Below are 26,961 nucleotides of genomic sequence, written 5' to 3' on the forward strand. Positions count from 1 at the left end.
CTAGAGGAATTTAAGAACATTTCATACTGGAAAAGGTATTTGGACGACATATTTTTGATTTGGGAGAGTTCTGAGACATCTCTCCTGCAATTTATGTCTAAACTTAATTCCTTACAAGGGAATTTGAAGTTTACTTTTTAATATCATAGTCAAGGTCTTGAGTTTCTAGACGTGTGGGTATTTAGAACATCTAATGGGATACATACGACCTTGTTTCAGAAACCCACGTCTAGAAATACTCTGTTACACTTTTCCAGTTTCCACCCTTACCATCTTAAAAAAAGTTTGCCCATCAGCCAATTTTTAAGAATTAAGAGAATCTGGTCTGATACATGTATGTTTGAGGAACAGGCTGTGGGGATGACAAATACATTTCTGGAGAGAGGCTATCCTAGATCAGTAGTTAGGAAAGCCTATCTGAGAGCGAAATTTGAAAATAGGGATTTATTATTACAATATCGATCTCATGAGCAAGAGGATAGATTAACTGTGGTTCTCCCTTAATCACCTTTAAGTTTAAGAGTTATGGCAAGTATTCATCAACATTGGCAGATTTTGCAGATATATGAATGTTTTATACAACACCCTATTGGAGCATATACCCGGAGTAAAACTTTGGGGGAATTACTAATGCATAAAAGAGGTGAGAATGAGCTTGGCAACTCTGTGACTGTGGGGCATACAAAATGCGGTTCGTGCCAGTGGTGTGAAACTACCATAGAGGGAACTGCTTGGAGTTATTCAGATACAGCTAGACCTGTTCATGCACATTCGGACACTAATTGTCTTTCACAGAATGTGGTGTATGTGATAACCTGCCCCTGCCAGAAACTCTATATAGGTAGATCGAGCAGACCGATTAAAATACGGTTGAATGAACACAAGTCCCGTATAAAACATTCCATTCTTACAGCGCCTCTGGTACAGCATTGGCTGGAGAAGGGACACTTACTTTCTGATCTCAGATGGAGAATCATTGATCATATTAGTGTGGGATGGGAGGGTGGTAATATTGCCCAATGCCTTAACTTTAGGGAGCAAAGATGGATATTTAAATTAAAAACTCTATTTCCTGATGGCCTTAATTCGGAAATAGATTGGTGGTCGCTGATGTAATCGGACCTACTGCAGACCCATTGGCTGACATAGTTTAGATTGAGTATCCAATCATATTGGCTCTCTTTGATCAGCTGTAGCTCATTTAAATGCAAGGCTCGCGCAGAAACGCTGCGGCCATTTTTTGATATGAAGGAATTTATGCAGGATGAAATGGTAGGATGTCATTGGAGCACTAGTAAGTGAATGTTTGCTTTCTTATAAGAATGGAGATTAATTTTGATATGACTTATGTTTCAGAGAGCCTCTTCCTTGATAAAGCACTATGCGAAACTTGGCCATGTCGGCGGGGGTTCCCTGTGTTGCTGCCTTTTAAAGATAAGTTAATGTTTAAAAGCAACATATTTAAAAGCAATATATTTATTTATTTTTGCGAATTTGCACAGTTTTGGGTTATAAAAAATGTGAGAATAAATAAAAAAGGAACAAGGGGATTAAATGAGGATTTGCACCACACCATTTCGCTTGTAGCGAGAGAACATTACTGTTCGTATGGTTGTGTGAGGCAACTAGTCTGATTATCCCCTAGCACCAGACGGTGTGCTCGAATATCCTACCTATTAACTTGATGTTTGGGACATTTAACATTATATTTACAGAATAGCATTTAGGTGGATTTTTGTCATTTAAACATGTATGTGCAAAGAAAACAGCTCAGCAGCTAGCAGCAGGATTCTCACACAAAAAGAGTGTCTCCTCTTTCAGTAGAATACAGAGCAGAGGAGGAGACACTCATTTTGTGTGAGAATCCTGCTGAGCTGTTTTTTGTTACATTTGTACCCCTTGCTTTCCCACTCATGGCAGGCTCAATGTGGTAGGCAATGGAGGGTTAAGTGACTTGCCCAGAGTCACAAGGAGCTGCCTGTGCGTGGAATCGAATTCAGTTCCTCAGTTCCCCAGGACCAAAGTCCACCACCCTAACCACTAGGCCACTCCTCCACTTCTTTCCTGCTTTTGGTTTGAACTAATCTATTAACTACTAGGTGTATATGCCCTTTGGAACCCTAATAGTTGTTAACCCCTGACACAGCCTCTAGAAAGGTGAAACATGGCCACATCAGGTTGTATTTTAAAGTAGCAAGAATAGAAACCTTTTCACTTTTGAAGACACGTGTTCTGCTTTTGTGCACACACACATACATGTGTATATGCCAGTATTGTAGTCCATAGGAAGTAACTCTATTTTTAAACAGTGCTAACATTTATGCACTAACGTCCTAATTCTGCAAATGGCACACAAATTAGTATACAGGGGGATAAATTGGCTAGCAAGACAATTAGGACTAATAATTGGGTGCTAAAATCAATTATTGGTATTAATTGGCAACAGTTTGGATTTGCACACACATCTTGCTAAGCTTTATTCTATAAAGATTCATAATAACGTGCAACTCAAAAGTGGGTATAGACAAGGGAGGGCCATGGGCGGGTCAGGAGCATTCACTATAGATGTGTGCAGTATTACTGAATACCATGAATCCACGCCTAACTTTCGCGCCAAGATTTACACCAGATTTCAGTTGGTGAAAATCTTCATGCCCAAAGTTGTGTGCGAATCCCGGCGCTATGCATTATTCTATAAAGGGTACTGATCCCGGACGCCAATGATAGAATACTGTTCAGCACCAATTTTTTCAGAACTGAATTTTGAGCACCACTTACTGAACCCAGCCCTAAATATGCACATAAATAATTAGAATACCAGCATGTACACATGTATATGTACATATATGTAAGTAAATGCCAAAAGTATCCAAGTATTTACAGAATAACACATTTGCACATATATAACTGTGTATTTTACAGGTGAGCATACACACAGGCAGATCATATATAGGACTCACAAATGCTTAAATTATAGAGCACTATAAGCTATACATGTATCTCTTGCATTTAGGCTTGAGCATTTACATGAGCTTGTCTACATGTTCACACCTAAATAGGCACCAACTTTTCTTTATAGAATAAGCTCCCAATAGACACTCTCTAGGTACCTAATTCTATATGCCCCTTTATAGACTTCCCATAGTACATGTTTATGCCTAGATTGGGAAGATATGTGTATAACTTACAGTATTCTATAAGTTACACCCTGCACATATACCACCCAGGTGAATTCTGACCTGCAAAGTACATGCAGTCACAGGTATGCCTGTATTTACAGAGTCCAATTAAAGAGACCAACAGTTCTTGTGTGGGGACTACCTCTACATCTAATTATAATAACGTCCCAAACACTTCCAAATTTCTAGACTTAATAACCATAAATATCTTTCAACGTCAAAGTATATTAATAAGCTTTTGCGAAAACATTAATTAGTTTTTCAACGGGGATCATCAGAGTCTTTGACAGCATACACCATCTGGGAACAGTGCCCCAATATAGTCATGGCACTGCACACATCATCATTGATCTACCCGTGCCTTATCTATTTTTTATAACTTTTTTTTATATATAATGCAATCCTTAGTAAATATCTGTCAGCTGCTTGGATTCCATTTCTATGGTCTGCAGGATTTGTTTTTTGCATGGATCGATTCACGTAGGAGTTGTTGGGGTGTATTCAGGGGGTTATTGGTGCAGTCTGTCATATTCATTTGAGCCGGATGCAGTTTATTTTCTTTTAGCTTGGTGTTTGGTGAGCCCCTTTTATAAGTACATAAGTAATGCCATACTGGGAAAAGACCAAGGGTCCATCGAGCCCAGCATCCTGTCCACGACAGCGGCCAATCCAGGCCAAGGGCACCTGGCGAGCTTCCCAAAACGTACAAACATTCTATACATGTTATTCCTGGAATTTTGGATTTTTCCAAGTCCGTTTAGTAGCGGTTTATGGACTTGTCCTTTAGGAAACCGTCCAACCCCTTTTTAAACTCTGCTAAGCTAACCGCCTTCACCACTTTCTCTGGCAATGAATTCCAGAGTTTAATTACACGTTGGGTGAAGAAAAATTTTCTCCGATTTGTTTTAAATTTACTACACTGTAGTTTCATCGCATGCCCCCTAGTCCTAGTATTTTTGGAAAGCGTGAACAGAAGCTTCACATCCACCTGTTCCACTCCACTCATTATTTTATATACCTCTATCATGTCTCCCCTCAGCCGTTTCTTCTCCAAGCTGTATAGCCCTAGCCTCCTTAGTCTTTCTTCATAGGGAAGTCGTCCCATTCCCGCTATCATTTTAGTCGCCCTTCGCTGCACCTTTTCCAATTCTACTATATCTTTCTTGAGATGTGGCGACCAGAATTGAACACAATACTCAAGTGAGGGTGGTTTTTTAAATCATTCGTTTTTCTCACTTAGAGTGAGTTTTTGCGATTGATTGGTTTTCCTCCCTTTCAGTCTTTATCGGAACCAATGATACTAAAGGACTCCTATGTAGATAGTGATTTTTTCATACATTTGTATTGTTCACTATCTGGAGATTTGAGGTTCCAATTCACTTAATTTTATAGTTTAGGGGCTACACCCGCTTATAAAATTAACACATATGTGGGAAGTTGCCAACGCGAGCTTCCATTAAATCATGTGGTTTTAGCGCAGGTTCTCATTGCATCAAAATAGCATGATTTGTGGTAAAATAACCCATCTTATTGGTAGCCCCATGTGCAGGCATGGAATATGATAGCGATCCTTCTTTTTTGGATTCCTCTATGCATCTGTGACTTACTATGGAGTCTAAATAATATTCTTAATAGGGGGACACGTATTCTTAACACCAGAGATTAATCTGTCAAACTGTATTAACCACTTTCTAGATTTTCAATTGTAATTGTATCAAATCATCAATTTTATTATACATTACTTGGAATACAATGCATGCCTTATCCCCATTCATTCACACCCATTCATACTTCATATTAAACAATATAACATATCACTATATTTTACATGTCATGTCAATCACGAGTAGGTATTGCATATTAATCTGAATGTTAACGCATGACCTGCAATTTAAAACTATTAGTGGGAATGCCCTCAATGGGCGCTGCATTAAATTTGCAACTACCTCGCAGTAAAATCCTATGCTAAGCTGCATTAACTGCAAATTTAACTTTGGTTTAATAAAAGGGTCTCATCGTTATTTGCATATATTTTCATTGTGAATCAGTGTCCTCTTGTTTATCCACTCTAAATTTTCATTCAGTCTGGCAGTTCCAGGCAGTTATAGCTTGATAACTAGCATCCCTCATCCATTGCAATGAAGATGAAGACATTAAAACCATCCACTCAATATTCAACTTGATTTAAGTGGACATGAGAGACTTCTGTCTACTTAAATCGTTGGGGTTGATCAACAACTGATATTCAGCGGCACTTAACTGAGCAGTGTCACTGAATATTGGCTCTGACTGGCCATGTTTAAAGTTGGTAGGTCAGGCTCGGTACAGGGGGTGGATTTAGAGAGGAGCCAGCACCCACATAGCTAACAAGGTTAATTTAAGGCAGCTCAAAAACTGTTCTAAGTTCAGCCAGTTAACTATGCAGGTGCTGGCACCTACATAACCCTAAATATGGTGCTGTAGTCTCTCTAATCCCCCTCCCATCCCCCAAAACAGCCCCTTTCTTCCAATCCCCCTCCCCCAGCCTATGACATCAAGACCCTCCTCCCATCTTAACCCCATCCCCCCTGTCACAATAGATTCCCCTAGGCCTATCTCAGACCCTTGGATGTCTAAGTGGGGGTGATAAGGGCAGGAGCAAACAACACTGGCTGCTGTCCCTAGCACTACATCATCAAAATGGATACCGTGATCTCTCATAGCAACCTAGTGGCACTACAGGCAGTACCTACATAAGTTTTTTGTGGCCAAAGCTGGTGCAATCAGCACTGGATATTCAATGCTGATGCCCGGTTGTGGCCTGACATTGAATACCTGGGACTAATTTAGCCAGCGATGGTCAATATTTTAAAAAACACTGACCACCTTTGGTTGAATATCAGCCGGTATATTGCCACAGTCTTTTAAAAATATGAACAAAACCCCATCTTGAGGAAAGGGGGGGGGGGGGTCAGGTTTTTTTTTCTATTTTCTATAATGGAGAAAAAATTAAGAGCTCAGTTAATATGGACTTCATCTTTTACCATCTTGCAGGTGTAAGAATAAATCACACCTGGATTCTTATTAGAAAGCTGCACTGAGCAGTTTGTTCCTGGCTTTTGTTAATTTGCAGTGGCAGAAGAAGTGTTTTAGTGTTTTTCCTGTTCAACTTGTGTATTAAGATAGAGATTGAACAATCTGTTCACAATTTAACAAGGGACATCATGAGAACACAACCAGGGGCTTACTCATCTTCAATTTTACTGAAAATGTGGCATCCAAAAATACTGAATAGCTTTGTTTGGGAGGCAGAGTTCAGTTTCCATGGTAGCCATGTCACCTTTCCAGCTCGCAGTTAGACCATATGAGCAAAATATCTTCATGCACTTATAGTAACTGATTTTTTTAAATGTAATTTCATAGTAGAAGTGTTCTTGTCATGTATTAAAAATGTAGAAGTCAATATTCATAGTGATTTAACTCGCCAGAAACGTCTGCTGGCTGGTTAGATCGCTTGTTTGGGGCTAAAAAAAAAAAACCTGGCTATTTTTGGAACATTCTGGGAGTGAAGTCAGCACTTGGCCGGTTAAGTTTCAATATTCAGCACTTAATTGGCCGAGATCACCACATAAATAGGACCACATAAAAGTCAGTCCAATCCTTGTACAGTGCCCCTTAGCCGGTTAAGTGCTGAATAAGTGCTGGTGTAGCCAGCTTTGGAAACCTGGAAATTCAGTGCTGGAGCCCAGACATGACCCATCATTGAATTTCCAGGCGTAATACCAGCGGAAATCATCGAAATGCTAAGCGCCGCCAGCTGAATATTGTCCCTCATATTTTTTCACTTTTCAATTATGTGTACAGCTGTTGTACAAACTAAAAGGATCCTTTTCTATCAGATTAAAAAAATAATAATAATAATAATCCCACTCCCAAACTAGAAGGATGCTGATTCTAGTCTCAGATAAAGTATTCTTCATATGTAGGACAAAGGATATGTTTATACTCTTTATCATACAACCTGGAGCTAGATTACAATGTGCTCACTAGAGGGATCTTGTGATATAATAAAAAAAACTACCAGTGCCATTCAAGCTAAGGAGTCACATTTTCATGGTTTCCTGAAGGAGCCTACCAGCCAATATTCAACCAGAGGTAGTCAGCATTTTTTAAAAGCTGACCATCACTATCTAAATTAGCCCCGGATATTCAGTGTCGGGCTATGAACAACTAGTGGTAACTGTGGTTGTCCTGACTACTGGAGCTAATGCGAGTCCTGTCCGATATTCAGATCAGGCCCACATAAGATGGTTGTGCTGGCCTTAGCTGAATATCAGCCGGAACCCACATAACTTTTGCAATTGTGTTGAGCCCCTCTGATCTTCCTCCTAAAATAGCCCTCTCCTTCTAATCCCCCTCCTGCAGCAAGGATTGAAACCCGCTCCACTCCCTGGTCCTGGTAAACCCGTTCCCACCACCACCACCACCAGGCCTACCAAAAATCCCTGGTGGTTCATTAGGGGCAAGAGTGAAGCCCACTCACTCCTGCACCTAGTGGCTGCTACAACAAAATGGCTGCTGTGACCTCCTGTGGCAGCCTCACAACTAAGCCATTGTAGAATATTAGCTATATCAGAGGCAAAGCTGTAGGGCAAAGCAACAAAATTATAATCACATACTAACAATCAATTAAAAAGTAAATAAACATATAAATTAATTAAAACAGAGAATATATCATATTAAAATCATATAAGAACTATACATATCTATATAAAACATGCAAAAGCATAAAATTACATACGGCAGGCCTATGTGATTATTTGGTTGAATTAAAAGTCCTTGCTATTACTTTCTACATTTGTTGACCTGCTGTTTGTTCTGCCTTTCTTGTGTTTCCTGCTGCTTAACATACCAATATTGTAACATAATTACATTTGTTAAGAGAAGTCCACCTTCTCAGAGTTTCATATCCTACCCTCCAGTTCTGCAACATGCTTTTCACTGACGGAAAAAATGAAAAAAATAGAAAATCAGGGTTTTTATGGTCACGGTAAAATTGGCCTTAACACCCAGGAAAAACCCGCCTAAGGGCGCGCTAAGTCATATTTTTACCACAGCTCAGTAAAAGGATCCCTAATTGATTTTGAAAATCAGACCAAATGTTTTTTCAAAATATCTGTAAGTACTGGTGGATTAGTGTATGCTGATTCAAATAAATTTTACAGGTGCATATTTAATGACAATATGTATACTGAATAGGAGCCTGGTTTCATGGTTCAATATTTTCCAAGCACACAGAACTACTACTGAATAGCACAACAAGCACAGCAGATGGAATATTACTGATGCAATTATCATAGGTGTAAGACTTCCTGAGTGAGGACATGAAGAACAAATCAGATCTGCATAATCACCATTTTGTACCACTTCATGCTATTAAAAAAAAATACCTTGGTAGAAGTGGAGAGTAGGCTAGCGTGTGACAGATCAAAACTGATCTTTCCAGCAGATGTTTCTATGGTGATGGGAACAAGCTGAGGATTTAAGGATTATAAGGATAGAATCTGGATGACAAAAAAAATGAGCAAAATATTAAAAAGGCATCTTTCCAGATAAGAAGTACTGATTTTTATATTGTGCTAATCTTCACAAATGCTCTATTGGAACTTTTCTATGAAGCTGTTTAAAACTAAACTTTCTCAGTTAACATTTAAACTTATTTCCCAAACAGAAAAAGAAAAAAATGTGACATGGGGTGAAGGAGTCTATAGGACTCTGCCACCTCCCCTTAAGAACACTTCCTCACAGTGTCAGAGCAACCTTAAAACCCAAAGATCCCGCCCAAGAGGAAGTGACACTGGGAAAGGGAAGAGCCAGGAGGGCATAGCACCAGGAAGTATAAAAGGCCGGGCAAGTGTTAGGTTAAGGGGGCCCAGAGGGAAGCAGTGATGACCACTGCAGATGCCTAATCCCTGACTGAGAAACTGCAACCACTACGTTCAGGTAGGCCAAGTTCAGCTTGGAACTTTGAAGTGTGTGTGTTGACCTGGCCGGCTGCAAGCCAGCCTTAAGTGCCTGCTATCTCTGGATCGAGAAACCAGGCCAGAGACCTGCTGCTGAGAGAAAGACATTCATATATGCTGTGGCACTGCAGGAGCAGGCCACCCAAGGGGAGTGTTATATGTACAAAACTAGTTGAGTATTGATTCCTCCTTTTCTGTGAAGTGAACAAGAGCCCTTACCAGACACCTTTAATAAATATTATTTGTTTTCACTGTAACTTGCTGAGAGTGTGTAGCTTGTCTTATCTGGCCTCACAGCCTGTCCTTGCTTACGGTACCACTTATGGGCTGACTGTGCAGTATTTTAAACCAGGTCACCAGGTCAACTCAAGTGAAATTGTAATTGTATGTTTTTTCAAAGTTAACTCAAATATTTTCCTAGACATGTAGTCAATATTCAGAATGTTCTGATATGCTGGGAAAGGCCATATAAACCAATGAAATAATCTGCTATATTTTTTCCACTTTGTAAATTCCCTCTTTGTGAAAATGCGTTACTGCTCAATACTTCTACTCCAGCTATTTGGCCTGACATAAGGAAAGAAGGGACATGAAGAAGAATAAAGACGAACCAAAAGAAGAAGGGGCAAAGGACAGAGGGCAGAGGAAAGATGGCAGTAGATAGATAAGAGAGGTAGATTGAGTCTGGAAGACTCACAGATAAGCGAGAACAGACAAAAATAAGAAATATGTATCACAGAGTGCAGTTGGCTAGTCTACTGAAAGTTGAGATGGGGAGAGATCAAGAAATGAAAGTGAGAGAAAGAAAAAGGAAGGTTGATGAGAGACAGAGATAGGTAGAATACAGAGCAAAATGGAATGTGAAAGGGATAATAAGGAATCAAAGTGATGACAGAAAAAAGTGACGGGGAAGGAAAGGGACGAAGACAGAAGAGGAAATAAGGAGTGGTGGACAACAGAGAAAGAGAGGAAATCTCACTTCACAATGTGCTTGACCACTTGATAGTTATGGCATGCTGAAGGGGTGAAGAAGCTTGGTGACTTCAATAAAAATAGTGCCAATATTCAAACAGTCAGAAGGGGCTCCTGGCCATTTAAGTCCCTTGCCCAGGGCTACTTAGGGATATTCAGCAACACTTAACCAGATAGTGCCACTGAATATCCCCTCTAAACGGCCTTTCCCTAACTGCTGAGCTTAGAGGTAGGGCAGGGGTGGAGTTGACCAGTTCATCTGCAACGGTAGCAAAATTTCTAGTAAAATCTCTGAAAACCTACAGGATATCCCAGTGGTTAGTTCATCAATCTCTTGATTATAATTACAATATATGAACACATTTGTAAACCCCAGCTTCCTTTCTTTACATTAATTAATCTTTGGAAGCTACAATTATACTTCTATAGATTTTTCATTCGGCCAAATATTAAAAACTAATTATATATTTGCCAACTGCTGAGAAACACATAATAGGCATATTTCTAGATCTTCAAAAAATATACAAATAATACTGGGTCATTTAAAAGACTAAACAACCAGATGTTATCTGTTTATTTATAGGATAAGCTATGACAATATTCGGTCAGATAAGTCGTATGTTTAGGTTTATTCTATCCACAAAACTCCAACACTTTTTAAAGCCCCTCCAGTAAAGTCATCATGGGACAAGGCTTACTGGAAGACATATTACAAGGCCGTCACTTTTAATCCTAGTCACAGCAGCAGTATGAAATACAGTGTATTTTCAAAGAAAAGCAAAATTCCGGCAGTTTTGAACATCTCCCAACAACATCATCAAGGGGGGCATGGTTTACCAGATGAACTCTTAAAAGGCAATATACCATGCTTTTCAGTAATTTAGTAAGGCACATTATCAAACTGATGGGATTGTTTACTAAGGCTTAGCTCAAGTTATCTGCAGCAGGGCCCCTAGGAATAAAATGGACCCTGTTGCAGATAACTCGAGCTAAGCTTTAGTAAACATGGGGGTGAATGTATAAATAAATAAATCAACTCATGAATTCAGTAACTGGATAGAAATCAATACATTACATGAACTGTAAGTGATATAAACATGTTAGAATTAAATCTAGGAAGGAGCCTAACTGCCATGTTCTGCAAATGCTGAAGTCTATAAATGTTCCTTTAGGATCGCAATAAATACCACCACAGTAACTCAGCCAGGAAGAAAAATAATTACCTGCCTTGAAGTACATGTCAGCAGAAACAACTATAATTTGTGCACAATACAGAAAAGCTATTCTTCACTGCTGCTGCTTCTTAGGCATCCAAGCTGGTGTCAGTCAAAAAAGGGTAAAAATTATATGAAAGTATACATGTTTATGGAGCTCAATGACATGGTAGGTTAAAGTAAGAAATATATTAATAAAGCAAAATTATTAAATGCATAAGAAAATGAATTGCCCAGGAGTATATGTGCATACACAGTTGCTACACAGGCCCTTACTTTAGAAGCATCCAGATATCTAAATGGCAGCATTTAAACATCTGGAGATGCTGACTTTTAAATGCCATTTTAGAACCAGATTTCTGCTGTATTAGTGTGAGCGTAATTAATCAATTGAAGAGCTCAAACGCGGCAGTGGCTGCAAACTTTATTATTAATTCTTCATGTGGTTACTGTTATCTGTTCTGAGTGTACCGGCAGGCAAGGAGGGACGGAGGGAAAGGAAGTTCTATAATGTTGTTATGGTTATGATATGGAACACTAGAGCTCTATGCAATAGAGCTTTCTGAAGATACCAGCTTGCCTTTTTGCTGAATCTGCACTACATTGATTATTGGGTTACACGTATGTTACATTGGAAGACTAGTTTTCATGAATCCTTGAAGGGGTGGGGAGGGGAGTTGGGAGGGGGGAGCAAATGTTTAAATTTTGATGATGCGATTATCACCATCCTTGTACTCAGATTGTCTTGTTTTAAAAGGATACAGATGGAGATTGTTGACTGTCAATTTTGTTATTTCATCAATAAAAAATTGTTGAACCTTAAATGCCATTTTAGAATGGGCCTTTCAGACATCAGGAAGTCAAGCGTATCCAGATCGCAAAAGGGTGTGGGGAGGGTAGGAAAAGGGAGTGGTCTAGATGGGACAACAATATAGATGCCGCACGAAAGACTCCTGAAGAAATTGCAGAGTCATGGAATCGGAGGTAGGGTATTATTATGGATTAAGAACTGGTTGAAAGATAGGAAGCAGAGAGTAGGATTGCGTGGCCAGTATTCTCAGTGGAGGAGGGTAGTTAGTGGGGTCCCGCAGGGGTCTGTGCTGGGTCCGTTGCTTTTTAATGTATTTATAAATGACCTAGAGATGGGAATAACTAGTGAGGTAATTAAATTCGCCGATGACACAAAATTATTCAGGGTCGTCAAGTCGCAGGAGGAATGTGAACGATTACAGGAGGACCTTGCGAGACTGGGAGAATGGGCGTGCAAGTGGCAGATGAAGTTCAATGTTGACAAGTGCAAAGTGATGCATGTGGGTAAGAGGAACCCGAATTATAGCTACGTCTTGCAAGGTTCCGCGTTAGGAGTTACGGATCAAGAAAGGGATCTGGGTGTCGTCGTCGATGATACGCTGAAACCTTCTGCTCAGTGTGCTGCTGCGGCTAGGAAAGCGAATAGAATGTTGGGTGTTATTAAGAAGGGTATGGAGTCCAGGTGTGCGGATGTTATAATGCCGTTGTATCGCTCCATGGTGCGACCGCACCTGGAGTATTGTGTTCAGTACTGGTCTCCGTATCTCAAAAAAGATATAGTAGAATTGGAAAAGGTACAGCGAAGGGCGACGAAAATGATAGTGGGGATGGGACGACTTTCCTATGAAGAGAGGCTGAGAAGGCTAGGGCTTTTCAGCTTGGAGAAGAGACGGCTGAGGGGAGATATGATAGAAGTGTATAAAATAATGAGTGGAATGGATCGGGTGGAGGTGAAGCGACTGTTCACGCTATCCAAAAATACTAGGACTAGAGGGCATGAGTTGAAGCTACAGTGTGGTAAATTTAAAACGAATCGGAGAAAATTTTTCTTCACCCAACGTGTAATTAGACTCTGGAATTCATTGCCGGAGAACGTGGTACGGGCGGTTAGCTTGACGGAGTTTAAAAAGGGGTTAGATAGATTCCTAAAGGACAAGTCCATAGACCGCTATTAAATGGACTGGAAAAATTCCTCATTTTTAGGTACAACTTGTCTGGAATGTTTTTACGTTTGGGGAGCGTGCCAGGTGCCCTTGACCTGGATTGGCCACTGTCGGTGACAGGATGCTGGGCTAGATGGACCTTTGGTCTTTCCCAGTATGGCACTACTTATGTACTTATGTACTTATGTGCATTCTCTATTTCACATAGGGAAACCCAATAGGAAACCCAGATATAGAATTTAGACCTGCTCTGAGGCATATCTAAGTACCTGCTTTAGGGGCAGCAGTAAATCCCAAAGTTTCAGGTGCTACAATGCAAGCACTCCCCTCCCATCCAAAGCACACCTTGGCATCACCTGACGTCCCTTTCCTGCATAGCACCAAACAACAGCCAGCTGTACCCTGGTATCACTCTCCTACCCCTGACAAATCTTGATCATTTCCAAAGTGTAGCCAGCCATTCCCCAAAATCACCTGATCCTCCTAGAAGCCAAGGCCTCCCCCCTTGGTGGGGAAAGCCCGCACATGTGGGAAGCTCCCCATCTCCCTCCCCCCTCGGGCTAAGGCTCTCAAAAGTGGCCCTTGGGTACAAGTTTCACCAGTTCAGTCACTGGGCTTACAGGGGGGTCCCTTGTGTCTAGTAGGGTGGGAGCAATGCCCACTCACTCAAAATGGCCACAGAGACCTCTATATTTAATGCCTTGATATGACCGCTAGGAGTCAGGCTTCCATCTAGGCTGCTGAATCGGAGGTTAGATTATGCTGGAGGATGGCCAGCTTCTGTTTGGACGTAGTCAGGTTCTGCCAGGATGAGGAGTCGACTAAAGCCATGGGATAGCTGGCTGCTATTTGGTGATCATCTGATGCTGTGATCAGGGTGGTCAGGGGGGCTGGAAGTTGTGATCAGGGAGACTGGAGATGTTGCCACAGGTATGTAGCATTTTAGCACTGTGGTGTAAACTTCCCACATAAAAGTGGTAGTGCTGAACCTCAACAAAATAAAGAAAAGGAATCTATGCAGGATACGCAAAGAAAACCAAATAGCAGATGTGGCCAAAAACAGGAGCAAAACTGCAGGTTCAAGAACAAATCCTTTATTGAACACAAACCCAACAGAGCCTGCATCAGGGGTCATCATTTGTATATGGTATCTGTATTGCAATCACAGTTCCAAGATATCAATTATGTGGTAATGATATTTCCAAGACTTAGATGAATGTTGTGCTACAAAAAAATGCTGCTACGAGTGCTGCTCCCAAAATGAATCATTTCTTTGTAGCACGACGTTCATCTAAGTCTTGGAAATATCTTTACTACATGTTTGATATCTTGGCACCATGAGTGTAATATAGATATCGTATACAAACGATGACCTTTGATGCAGGCATTGTGCCAAAACACGGTTGTGTTGAGTTTGTGTTCAGTAAAGGATTTGTTCTTGATCCTGTGGTTTTGCTCCTGTCTTTGGCCACCATCTCTGTTTGGTTTCCAGTGCTGAACCTGACACATCCAGATGCTGGGGTTGTCTGCGTCCATTTTCTTGTCATCAGGATTTCTGAAATGGGTGCTCCTGCTAGATATTGCCACTCCAGCCATACAGGCATTTATTTTAGAATGGAAATACATCAGCAGATCCTTTACTAACATACTTGCCTAACTGTAAATATCCTGACTTTAATGTCTATGAATGGCTTGTGCTTTCTTTCTCAAGTTCCACTCACAGTCATGTATTGAGAAATTTTACAGCAGGCTGCCTATATATGAAGGTTATGTAGACACCTAATTGTTCCCTATTTTATAAATATACATAAACGCCTATCTGTCTTTCAACAGTATTTCCTGAGTCTTTAATCCTTTGTCTATCAGCTGGAAGTGAGGCATGGGAGCTTCCTCTGCCCACCTCCTGATTGGGGTGCCTATTTGAAATAGGCGCACAAGCTTTTTAAACATTAAAGCTTTCTGTTGGACACTGCCAGCAGACTTTCAACAGCATTTCCTGAGTAGTCCTTTATCTAGTATCAGCTGGAAGTGAGGCGTGGGAGCTTGCTCCGCCCACCTCCTGATCACAGTGCTTATTTGAAAGAGGCACCTAGCACCACGCCAATTGGCATATCACCAAAGATGCAAGCCAAAGGTGTGTGTCTTTGTGCAGCATCTTTGGACGGTGTCTGAATCTTTGGAGTTACCTAAGGCAATGATGAGTATTGACTTGACGTTTTAAGTTGTAATAGAGGTTTGAGTCTTGGGATAAAATGCCTTGGTTGAATTTTCTTTTAATTGTTTGTTTAGGGTTAGGTTCGGTGGGAGGGTTTATTAGGGAAAATATCAGCCACAGTAACGTGTATATAATCTCAACAAATATTACCAAGTCTCGGAGATGGAAAAATGGTGACTATAGTACAAGGCAGTCAACTAATTTGGTGGACTGCATGTCAGATTGTCCTAACTGATTCCAGTTTGTATAAGTTCAAGTAGTAGATCTATAAGAACTTCTTCTCATGACAGACCCTCTCAAAAACTGGTCAAGATTAGTTGTGATTTTAATTTTTCAGTTGATACAGACTATAATGTGATGGAATACTTGTATTTTAATGCTAGATCTGTTTGTGGTAAAGCTTCTGCTATTACAGATTTTGTAACAGATTTTTCACCAGGTTTAATTTTTATAACAGAAACGTGGATTTCAGGTTTTAGTTCTCCTTATATTTTGTCTCTTTGTCCATCCAATTTCAAGGCTGTGAATTGTCCAAGACAAAATAAGAAAGCAGGAAGGTTGGCCTTGCTATATAGAGATTTTTTACACATCCAGTTCATGGAATATTATGGTGATGATTATTTAGAAATTATGTTATGTAAACTTTTATCCTGATCCAAATCAGGTTCTTTAGTACTGTTGTTGATTTATTGACCTCCTAGATCATGGCAAAAAGCTCAAGAGAAGCTGTTTGATCTAATTTCTATTGCTTCAATGAATTATTCTGATTTCTTAATTTTAGGTGATCTCAATTTACATTTGGATGACTATGCAGATCCTAATGTGTTACAATTTACAATGTTTTTAGAATGTCTGAATTTGACAATAGATACTGGGAAGGCCACACATCATAGGCGCCCGGTATCAGAGGCTTGGGGAGGCTAAGCCTCCCCAGCCAAAGATTGGATCCTGATGACGACGACGCCCGGGGCTCGCCGCTCGTCCCAACTGCCCGCCCTCTTCTCTCCCCCAACTTAGATCCCTTTCCTTTTTTTACTTTCAAATTTACCTCCAGTCTGGCAACGCAGCGACAGCATCAGTGAAAGCGCTCCCAGTAAAAGCGCTTCCTTTTGCTCAGTGTCCCGCCTTCTTCTGACGTCATGACGTTATGACGTCAGAAGAAGGCGGGACACTGAGTGAAGAGAAGCGCTTTCATTGGGAGTGCTTTCACTGACGCTGTGCTGCCAGACTCGGAGGTAAGTTTGAAAGAAAAAAAAAGTAAAGGGATCTTGGGGGGGGAGAAGAGGTGGGCAGTTGGGGCAGGGGAGAGAGGGAGATGGATGGGATGGGATGGCAGGGCTCAGGGAAAGAGGGGAATTGCTGGATATGGGTGAATGGAGGGGGGCAGGGGAGAGAGGAGCATGGATGGGAGGGCAGGGCTCAGGGAGAGAGGGGAATTGCTGGATATGGGTGAATGGAGGGGGCAGGGGGGAGAGGAGCATGGATGAACATGGATGGGAGGGCAGGACAGGGCTCAAGGAGAGAGGGGAATTGCTGGATATGGGTGAATGGAGGGGGCAGGGGAGAGAGGAGCATGGATGAACATGGATGGGAGGGCAGGGCTCAAGGAGAGAGGGGAATTGCTGGATATGGGTGAATGCAGGGGGCAGGGGAGAGAGGAGCATGGATGGGAGGGCAGGGCTCAGGGAGAGAGGGGAATTGCTGGATATGGATGAATGGAGGGGGCAGGGGAGAGAGGAGCATGGATGGGAGGGCAGGGCTCAGGGAGAGAGGGGAATTGCTGGATATGGATGAATGGAGGGGGCAGGGGAGAGAGGAGCATGGATGGGAGGACTGGGCCCAGGGAGAGAGGAGAAATTGCTGGACATAGAGGGGAGGGGACGGAAGAGAGAGGAAGGAGATGAGATGAGGGAAAAGGAAAAGAGGAGAAAAACTGCACATGGATGGAGAAAATAGGCAGAAGTTGGATCCACTGGACAGTCAAGTCTGCGGAGGACCCAGCTTTACTTACGGATGTAGGACAAGAAATGAAGAAGAAAGGCGGAAAGTAAAGAAATAAATGGAAAGCCCTGGAAACGGAGTTAAGAGGACAGATAGCAGCAGAATCAGATACTGGGCCAGCATGATCAGAAAAACAAAGTCACCAGACAACAAAGGTAGAAAAGATCATTTTATTTTCATTATAGTGTTTGGAATATGTCCACTTTGAGAATCAGGTGCTCAACATTAAAAGTTTATATTTATTTTCTTATTTATGGCATTTTATCCCACATTAAACATGAATTAGGGTGTTTTGTGGCTGTACATGAGAATTGTGATATTATGATCCCTTGTTTCATATTGTTGACGGTCTGCATTTTCCATATGGGTGGTATATTGGTGTATTAGGTTCTGCGCAGTGTAATATTTATGGTACAGTAAGGTTCTGAGTGTGTTTTTGCGCAAAGTTGTGCATAGTGTTTTGCAGTTGAGTGATTGTGGTTAGTATATGCTTTGAGCAACCACTTTGTTCTTTGACATATGACACATATCTAATATCTAAATTTAATAAAAGGTATTAATTGTGACTTTTATTTTTTTTTCTCTGTGTTATCAGACAATTATGGATTTAAGCTCCACCCCTGGCCCCATCCCTAACCCCTCCCCCTTTAGCCTCCCCAAACAGTTGGGCCACCGAACGCCTAAGCCACACATGTAAAAGGTCAAAAATTAGACTTTGTGGCTTTCCCTACAAGTTATGAATGCCTCTTTTCAGTGCTACAGCTCCTGTTCCAGAGTCTCAGCAACGTTTCAGTTCCTGTTCCAAAGTCACAGCAGTGTTTCAGTTCCTGTTCCAAAGTCAAAGCAGTGCTACAGCTCCTATTCCAAAGTCACAGCAGTGCTACAGCTCCTGTTCCAGAGTCTCAGCAGTGTTTCAGTTCCTGTTCCATAGTCACAGCAGTGCTACAGCTCCTGTTCCAGAGTCACAGCAGCATTTCAGTTCCTGTTCCAAAGTCACAGCAGTGCTACAGCTCCTGTTCCAGAGTCACAGCAGTGTTTCAGTTCCTGTTCCAAAGTCACAGCAGTGCTACAGCTCCTGTTCCAAAGTCACTGTTGTGCTACAGTTCCTGTTCCAGAGGCACAGCAGCATCCAGTATCAGTGTCGCAGAAAGAAACAAGAGCGGAAAGGCGTTAGTCACACTTTGAAAGTGATTGGGAGGAGGATAAGTTAATTTTTTTAACAGTTTTTCAAAATTGTTTTCTTTTTAAATGTGTGCACACATAGTTTTAATTTTGGACCATTTGGAATGTCTTAACAGAATTTTGTTTACGCTTCAGACATTCCTGAGAAAAGAAGTATATCACTTACCTAGAAGAAGGAGGCTCCTGATGGTTTCAAGTTAACCTGTGGGAGAAGACACAATTTTAACACTAAGAAATCTTGCTCTTTAGCAAAACTAGTGTAGAAGCTTTACAATTATTGAGATACTTATCTGACAAAACTCTGCTGAGAAGGAAGAAATGTCTTAGTTCTGTGGATTTCTCAGATTGAGCAGGCCTAGAAAGTAAAAAAGATAAACACAGAAGGGTTTTTTTTTTAAACTGTAACTGAGAAGTCAATCTAAATTATAAAATTTTAATTGATCTTAGAGAAGATGTTAAGAATGTGTGATTTTGCATTTTGTCACTTTAATTAGACTGAAACCTTTGAATTTCACATTTTTTTATGAGAAAGTTTTTAAAACTCTAAGCAAAGTTTATTTTAAAAGTATTATCTTGCAAGATTTTAAAGAGAAAGAAAACATTTTAACACTATTTATACCTTTTAATATATATTTAAAGATTGATTGGGTAAATAATAAAAAAAAGTTTGTTTATCTGAAACTTTGTGGTTATTTGCTTTACTCCTCTGAGTAGGTTTTACCCGCACTCTGAAAAATCAACAGTTTTTTTTAAATAAAATAAAATTTTATTTTATTTTATTATTTGGAGGCAGTAGCGCTGGGTGGAAGTGCGCTCGGTCTCAGGGTGAACCATCCTACCCCGACCAATGTGACAGATAGCGACTTCTGCTATCGCATTGGAAACCGAGCAGCGCTGAAGCCTAGGAGGCGCTACAGAGGGAAAGGGTACTGATCAGAAAAGTGCCAGGAGAGGCAGGGATTTAGAAGAGATGCAAAAGCTGAGTTACTACTACTACTAACTAGCATTTCTAAAGCGCTACTAGGGTTACGCAGCGCTGTACAATTTAAACATAGAAGGACAGTCCCTGCTCAAAGAGCTTACAATCTAAAAGACAAGAGAACAATCTAAAGACAAGTGAACAATCTAGAGGACGAGTGAACAGATAATCTGATAGGGTGGATAGATTGGAGGACGAGTGAGTAGTTAATCTGATAGGGTGGATAGATTGGGCCATTTCATAATTCTAGAGCGGTTAGGCGCCGAAGGCAGCATTGAAAAGGTGAGTTTTAAGCAGAGATTTGAAGATGGGTAGGGAGGGGACATGGCGTATGGGTGAGGGAAGATTGTTCCAGGCATAGGGTGAGGCAAGGCAGAATGAGCGGAGCCTGGAGTTGGCAGTAATGGAGAAGGGTACTGAGAGAAGGGCTTTGTCCTGTGAGCGGAGGTTGCGGGCGGGAACATAGGGAGAGATGAGGGTGGAGAGGTAGTGAGGAGCCGCAGACTGAGTGCATTTGTAGATAAGGAGGAGGAGCTTGAATTGTATGTGATATCTGATCGGAAGCCAATGAAGTGATTTGAGGAGAGGGGTGATATGAGTATATCGGTTTTGGCGGAATATAAGACGTGCAGCAGCATGCTGAACGGATTGAAGGGGGATAGGTGGCCGAGTGGGAGGCCGGTGAGGAGTAAGTTGCAGTAATCAAGGCGAGAGGTAATGAGAGCGTGGACGAGAGTTCTGGTGGTATGCTCAGAGAGGAAAGGGCGAATTTTGCTGATGTTGAAGAGGAAGAAGCGACAGGTCTTGGCAGTCTGTTGGATATGCGCAGAGAAGGAGAGGGAGGAGTCGAAGATGACTCCGAGGTTGCAGGCAGATGGGACGGGGAGGATGAGGGTGTTATCAACAGAGATAGAGAGTGGAGGAAGAGGAGAGGTGGGTTTAGGAGGAAAGACGAGGAGCTCGGTCTTGGACATGTTCAGCTTCAGGTGGCGGTTGGACATCCATGCCGCAATGTCGGATAAACAGGCTGATACCTTGGCCTGGGTCTCCACGGTGATGTCAGGTGTGGAGAGGTATAGCTGGGTGTCATCAGCATAAAGATGATATTGAAAACCATGAGACAAGATCAGCGAGCCCAGGGAAGAGGTGTAGATTGAGAAGAGAAGGGGTCCGAGGACAGATCCCTGGGGAACTCCAACGGATAGTGGGATGAGAGTGGAGGAAGATCCATGGGAGTGTACCCTGAAGGTGCGGTGGGAGAGATAAGAGGAGAACCAGGAGAGGACAGGGCCTTGGAACCCAAAAGAGGACAGCGTGGCAAGAAGTAAATCATGATTGACAGTGTCAAACGCGGCGGAAAGATCGAGGAGGATGAGGATGGAGTAGTGACCTCTGGATTTGGCCAGGAGCAGGTCATTGCAAACTTTAGAGAGTGCCATTTCAGTCGAGTGCAGGGGGCGAAAACCGGATTGAAGTGGATCGAGGATGGCATGAGAGGAGAGAAAATCAAGGCAGCAGCTATGAACGGCACGCTCAAGTAATTTGGAAAGGAAGGGTAGAAGAGAGATGGGGTGGTAGTTGGAGGGGCAGGTAGGGTCAAGTGAAGGTTTTTTGAGGAGAGGTGTGACAACGGCGTGCTTGAGTTAGAGAAAGCTGTACTTACAGCTGATGTTTGTTACTAGTGCACTGCTTAGCTAGCTTTTGAAGTTTGTCAAAGTAATTCTCTTCATTTAAATGTATAGAAAACTGAGGTCCTGTGGGTTGGGGTGGGTTGGGGTGGATGCCCCCCCCCCCCCCCCCCCCACACACACACACACACACTCACAAAGGTTGTGGACCCGATTTCTTCTTTATCTCAATATTTTCAGTGCTAGAGATTTGGGAGCCCTTTTACAAAGGCGTAGTAGGACATGCCAAATTGGCCCTACTGTCAGGGTAGCGCAGGAACCCAGCGGTAGTTCTGAAGTTGGTGTGTGCAATTTCCTGTGGTAGAACATAGTTTTCTATTTTGTACTGCAGGGGGCATTCCCGGCGGTAAGTGGCAGCTCGGCCACAATGCCATATGCTGCCTGATTACCACAGGGTTAACGCATGAGCCCTTACCGCCAAGTAAATAGAACACAGTAAGGGCTCATGAGGTAAAGGCCAGGCACTAATTTTGGACTTAGCACTTGGCCAGTCAGTTTTTGTATGGATTACTTCTATTTATTTTTTATTGGGACTTATGAATCACCTTTCTGAAGAGTTTCGCCCAAGGAGTGTACAGCAGGTATAGATTAACATATAACTTACAATTTTGTTAACAGCATAACAATAGTGAAAATGACCAAATACAATAAATGAGGTCAACATGAGAACAGCAAATTAAAACGGAACAACAGGACTACCATAAAACAGCATCAACAATATACACATTTAACAGCACTGAAATTCAAATAACAGAGACAGTAATATGATGTCAGCATAATACCAATGAAACATCTAATAATTACACATACATCATGAACATAGATCAGACACTAGATACATCAGTTATTCAGCTGTCTATTTTTCAAATGGAATACTGGATTGTTATTGTTCATATGACACACATAGAGGGGCATAATCGAACGGCGGCGGCCATCTATACAGCTGGTGCCGCAAACAGTGGTCCAGAACCGTACTATCGAAAAAGATGGCCGGCCATCTTTCATTTCGATAATACAGTTGGGGCCGGCCAAATGAAAGAGATGGCCGGCTTTGAGATGGCCGGCATTGTTTTTCACCGATAATGGAAACCGATGCCGGCCATCTCTTACCCAGCCAAATACAAGGCATTTGGCTATGGGAGGGGCCAGCATTCGTAGTGCACTGGTCCCCCTCACATGCCAGGACACCAACCAGACACCCTAGGGGGCACTGCAGTGGACTTCATTAATAGCTCCCAGGTATATAGCTCCCTTCCCTTGGGTGCTGAGCCCCCCAAATCCCCCCCAAAACCCACTACCTACAACTGTACAACACTACCATAGCCCTAAGGGGTGAATGGGGGTACCTTCATGTGGGTACAGTGGGTTTGGGGGGTTGGAGGGCTCCCATTTACCACCACAAGTGTAACAGGTAGGGGGGTGGGCCTGGGTCCACCTGCCTGAAGTGCACTGCAGTACCCACTAAAAACTGCTCCAGGGACCTGCATAGTGCTGTGATGGAGCTGGGTATGACATTTGAGGCTGGTATAAAAATGTTTTTTTTGGGTGGGAGGGGGTTGGTGATCTCCGATTCCCTCCGGTGGTCATCTGCTCAATTGGGGCACTTTTCTGAGGCTTGGTCCTAAAAATAAATGGACCAAGTAAAGCCAGCCAAGTGCTCGTCAGTGTCGGCCTTCTTTTTTCCATTATCGCCCGAGGCCGGACATCTCTTAACCACGCCCCCGTCCTGCCTTTGGTACACTGCTGACATACTCCCTTGAACTTTGGCCGGCCCTGCAACAGCAAGCAGTTGAATCCGGCAGCCAAAATCGGCTTTCGATTATACCGATTTGGCTGGCCTTAGGAGAAGGCCAGCCATCTCCCGATTTGTGTCGGAAGATGGCTGCCCTTCTCCTTCGAAAATAAGCAGATTAATCACCTTACTCATCATTCCGATTTTCATATCATTTATAAATATGTTAAATAGCATCGGTCCCAGTACTGATCCCTGCGGCACTCCACTGTTCACCCTCCTCCATTGAGAGAAATGACCATTTAACCCTATCCTCTGTTTTCTGTCCATTAACCAATTCCTAATCCACACCAGAACCTTGCCTCGTATTCCATTACTGTTTAATTTTCTCAGGAGTCTCTCATGAGCAACTTTATCAAATGCTTTCTGAAAATCTAGATACACTACATCAACCGGCTCACCTTTATCCACATGTTTATTCATGCCTTCAAAGAAATAAAGCAAACTGGTGATGCAAGACTTCCCTTGACTGAACTCATGCCGACTCTGTCCCACTAAACCATGTTTGTTTACGTGTTCTGTAATTTTATTCTTTTATTCTTTTTGACTCGTAACCACTTGTATCCACTCGCTTCCACCTACCCTCCTCTCCTCTTTCCTCTACACATTAATTGATTTGTTTGCTTTATTTTTTGTCTACTAGATTGTAAGCTCTTTGAGCAGGGACTATCTTTCTTCTATGTTTGTACAGCGCTGCGTACGCTTTGTAGCGCTACAGAAATGCTAAATAGTAGTAGTAGTAGTAGTAGTAGTAGTAGTAGTTTTTGAGTGATATGTTATAAATTACATTAAAATTTTGTTTTATATATTTTTGTCTTTATACCTAGATTTTGGGGACCAGTTATAATTGTATTAATCTAAGAGATTACCACTTTTGAAATACAGAATTATTTTTTCCATTGAGTTTTTTCTACAAGGCTTTCCAGCCATTATGGGTGCAATATTGGCCCTCTTTCAATGTTTCTTCCTGAACCTTCCAACCAATGATAGTGCTGCTTTAACCCACTCACGCTGTCTTTGGGTCATCCAGACAGTGTGTTGCCATTTCACTCCTCTGCCTATGCTTAGTCTTCTTGACAATGATGGTGCCATTATACCCCTTTCAAGGTGTGTTGGTGTTCTCCTGCTACTTTTGGTATTCCTTTGTCCTTTTCCATCCCCTTAGAGTGTTTATTCTGCTCTCTGTGCTGCTTTGCCCTTTTGATAGTGACTTGCAGTCTTCCTGCCACTCCTAGAACCCTTTGCTCCTCTTCTGGAGCCATGAGGTGTTTGTGACACTTGGGGGGTATTTTACTAAAGCTTAGCTCGAGTTATCTGCAGCAGGTCCCATAGGAATAAAATGAGCCCTGCTGCAGGTAACTCAAGCTAAGGTTTAGTAAAAGACCCTCTTGATGACTTGTAGTGCTTTTGCTTCTATTACAGATGCCTACTAGCAAGTTTGAAGTAGGTTTGACTGAAAATGGAAACTTGAATGGGGACGAATGGGACAAATATACTAATGGTTCAGTATATGAAAACTAACCAAATGAGGGTCTAGGGATGAATACTGACACAATTTTTTTTTTTTGGCATGCACAGCCCAGGGTTCAGTTTTCAGTTTGAATAGAACTGGGAGAAAGGACATTAGGAGGAGTGGCCTAGTGGTTAGGGTGGTGGACTTTGGTCCTGAGGAACTGAGTTCAATTCCCGCCACAGGCAGATCCTTGTGACTCTGGGCAAGTCACTTAACCCTCCATTGCCCCATGCAAGCCGCATTGAGCCTGCCATGAGTGGGAAAGCGGGGGGTACAAATGTAACAAAAATAAAATTAACCCCCTAATTCTATAAAAGAGGCCATAAATAGCAGATGCCCAATTTGTGTGTGCAGTTTAATTGAATAATAAGCTAATTAGCATCAATAATTGGCTTTTTAACAAGCAATTATTGGCACTAAATTTAATTGAGCTTTATGCACATAAATATAGTGCAGGATCCACACCTAAAGTTAACACATGATCTGAAAAATAGGGCGCAGAAATGAAAGGGTCATGGGCGGAACGGGGCATTCCTAAAATTAATGCCTATTGTTATAGAATAATGGGGATATGCACCTAATGTAGGCATGTACATTGCCATGCCTAAAGTTAGGCACAAATCCCCGGGCGTAAGCGCTATTCTATAAACCGCACTTAACTTTTAAGTGTGCCTAATAGAACAGCACTTTTTTGGCACCATTTCTTTTGGTGCCGCATATAGAATCTAGCCCTAAATACCACCCTACCGCTGTCTCCCCCACAATAGTGTGGCAGTATTCAATCTAGACCAAAAGGCAACAAAGTGACTATTCTCAACTCATGATTCAGACCAAAAATGTGAAGTGATGCCTTCAAAATGGTGACAGAATCTATCAGAATATATAGAAAATATAAAGTAACATGGCTCTGTTTCCAATGTGCTGAGATCACAAATACAATCATGCGTACACTGCCCCTGCTGAGAGTGATAACTGCCTTTATATTCCCTGCATTACAGAAACAACGAGCAAGAGATGATAATAGAAAAGTTGTTTCTTTAGAATGCACTGCTCTTTTCTTGTGTTTTTGTTTTGTTTTTCTTTCACAGGGACATCTTAACTGCGTGTTACGTTTAAGAATTTGTGATATGAAATATTTATTGGCCCATGTAGTCTGAATCAGCAAAATGAAGTTAGTTGGGGAGAAACTTTGAAGGGATGGTTTCTGAAAGTGCATTATGTGTGATACGGACACTAAACTGAACAAGCATATAATATGAGAGGTGAGATCTTAAATGCTGCTGTACTCAGCCTGTTGCAGCCAGTGCAATCATAATACACAAACAAATAAGGTAATCTATTGCAAATGCATGCAAATCTGCTCACGGTGCATAGCATTAGGAATAAAAGGGAGCAGAGAACCATGTTTTTCAATGAAAGGCTAATGCAAACACACACAAAAATAATTACCTATTGCTACAGCAGGATAGACAAAAGGCTTATTTTCCAGTTTTCACCATTAACTGCTAGAGTTTTAAAATGAATATATTAATGTACATCCTATACAATAAAAAGCACCTCCAACATTCTGAAGCAGGCAGCGTTGCAGTGAAGCCTGAAGCCCTGAAGTGTTCGTAGGCTTCGTCATCGCTCCGCCCTCAACAGGAATCGCAACACTTGCTGTCATAGCACTGCCCTTGGAGCCCTCCCACCCTCGGAGCACAGCTGATCAGAGAGGCTTCATCATCGCTCCGCCCTCCACAGGAATCGCTCCACTCGATGACATAGCCCCGCCCTCGGAGCCCTCCCCCCCTCGGAGCACAGCTGATCAGAACAGCCAGCTGGCTAAGTTGCTCGCGTGTGTTCCGCCCTCCCGCCCCTCATGCCGTGTCCCTCCCGCACTCCGAGCCCTCCTGAACACAACAAAGAGCCGCCTCTCATTCAGTTCCTCGCACTGCTCAACAAACAACCGCCCGAATCTGTCCCTCGCACTGAAATCCTCCTCCCGCTTAAAACCTAACGCCTCACTCGCTTCCTCGCGCAGAACCCCTAACTGGACAAACTGCTCTGACAGAACTCCACCTGCAAACACACTGGCCGTCACTACACCAGCACAGCTGCTGAATAAAGAAAATCTGACCCCTATGCTGCTTTGCCTCGCATGTATTCAAGTCTCCTACACTACTCCAGGCTCCATCACTGTGGGAACAGGAGGTGGTAAGGTGCTGGGCTGGGCTGCAGTGACATTCTCACATGCACACTCTCTCTCACA

This window comes from Microcaecilia unicolor, chromosome 1 (genome assembly GCF_901765095.1).
Source record: "Microcaecilia unicolor chromosome 1, aMicUni1.1, whole genome shotgun sequence".
Lineage (NCBI taxonomy): Eukaryota > Metazoa > Chordata > Amphibia > Gymnophiona > Siphonopidae > Microcaecilia > Microcaecilia unicolor.